Genomic DNA, 1515 nt, shown 5'->3' with positions numbered 1-1515 from the left:
GGCCAGGTCCAGGTGCAGGGCCAAGGCCAGGGCCAGGTGCAGGGCCAGGGCCAGGTGCAGGACCAGGGCCAGGTGCAGGGACAGGGACAGATGCAGGGCCAGGTGCAGGGCCTGGTTCAGGGCCACTGCCAGGGGCAGTGTCAGGGCCAAAGCCAGGTGCAGGGCCAGTTCCAGTTTCAGGGCCAGGTGCAGGGACAGGGCCAGGTGCAGGGCCAGGGCCAGGTGCAGGGCCAGGGACAGTTGCAGGGCCAGGGCCAGGTTCAGGGCCAGGTGCAGGGACAGGGCCAGGTGCAGGGACAGGCCCAGGTGCATGGCCAGATTCAGGGCCATTTCCAGGGCCAGGGTAGGTGCAGGGCCAGGTGCAGGGCCAGGGCCAGGTGGAGGACCAGTGCCAGGTTCAGGGCCAGGTGCAGGGCCAGGGCCAAGGTCAGGTGCAGGGTCAGGGCCAGGGACTGGTGCAGGTCCAGTGCCAGGTGCAGGGCCAATACCAGGGCTAGGTGGAGGGTCAGAGCCAGGTCCAGGTGCAAGGCCAAGGCCAGGGCCAGGTGCAGGGCCGGGGACAGGTGCAGGACCAGGGCCAGGTGCAGGGACAGGGACAGATGCAGGGCCAAGTGCAGGGCCTGGTTCAGGGCCACTGCAAGGTGCAGTGTCAGGGCCAAAGCCAGGTGCAGGGCCAGTGCCAGTTTCAGGGCCAGGTGCAGGGCCTGGGCCAAGGTTACAGGTGCAGGGTCATTGCCAGGGCCAGTTGCAGGGCCAGTGCCAGGTACAGGGCCAGTGCCCGTGGCATGGCTATATCCAGGACCAGGGCCAGGTGCAGGGCAATGGCCAAGGCCAGGGCCAGGTGCATGTCCAGGTACAGGGCCAGGGCCAGGTTCACCTCTAGGGCCAGGTGCAGGGTCAGGGTCAGGTACAGGGCCAGGTCCAGCGCCAGGGCCAGGTCCAGGTGCAGGGTCAGGGCCAGGTGCAGGGCCAGGGCCAGGTGCAGGGCCAGGGACAGGTACTGGGCCAGATCCATGTGCAGGGCCAGGGCCAGTGCCAGGTGCACGGACAGGTAGGGCCAGGGCCAGGTTCAGGGCCTGGTGCAGGGCCAGGGCCAAGGTCAGGTGCAGAGCCAGGTCTAGGTCCAGGTGCAGGGCCAGGGCCAGGGCTAGGTGGAGGGCCAGGGTCAGGGCCAGGGCCAGGTGCAGGGCCAAGGCAGTGGTCAGGTGCAGGGCCAAGGCCAGGTCCAGGTGCACTGCCAGGTACATGGCCAGGGCCAGGTGCAGGTCCAGGGCTAGGTGCAGGGCCAGGTTCAGTGCCAGGTGCAGGGCCAGGTACAGGGCCATATGCAGGGCCAGGTGCAGGGCCAGGGCCAGGTGCAGGGCCAGGGCCAGGTGCAGGGCCATGGCCAGGTTCAGGTCCAGGTGCAGGGCCAAGGCCAGGTGCAGGACCAGTCCCAGGTTCAGGGCAAGATCCAGGGCCAGATGCATGGCCAGGTGCAGGGCCAGGTGAAAGGCCATGGCCAGGTGCAGGTTC

The sequence above is a fragment of the Phodopus roborovskii genome, unplaced genomic scaffold, assembly GCF_943737965.1.
Source record: "Phodopus roborovskii unplaced genomic scaffold, PHOROB, whole genome shotgun sequence".
In the NCBI taxonomy this organism is placed as follows: Eukaryota; Metazoa; Chordata; class Mammalia; order Rodentia; family Cricetidae; genus Phodopus; species Phodopus roborovskii.
This window is presented reverse-complemented; position numbering follows the sequence as displayed.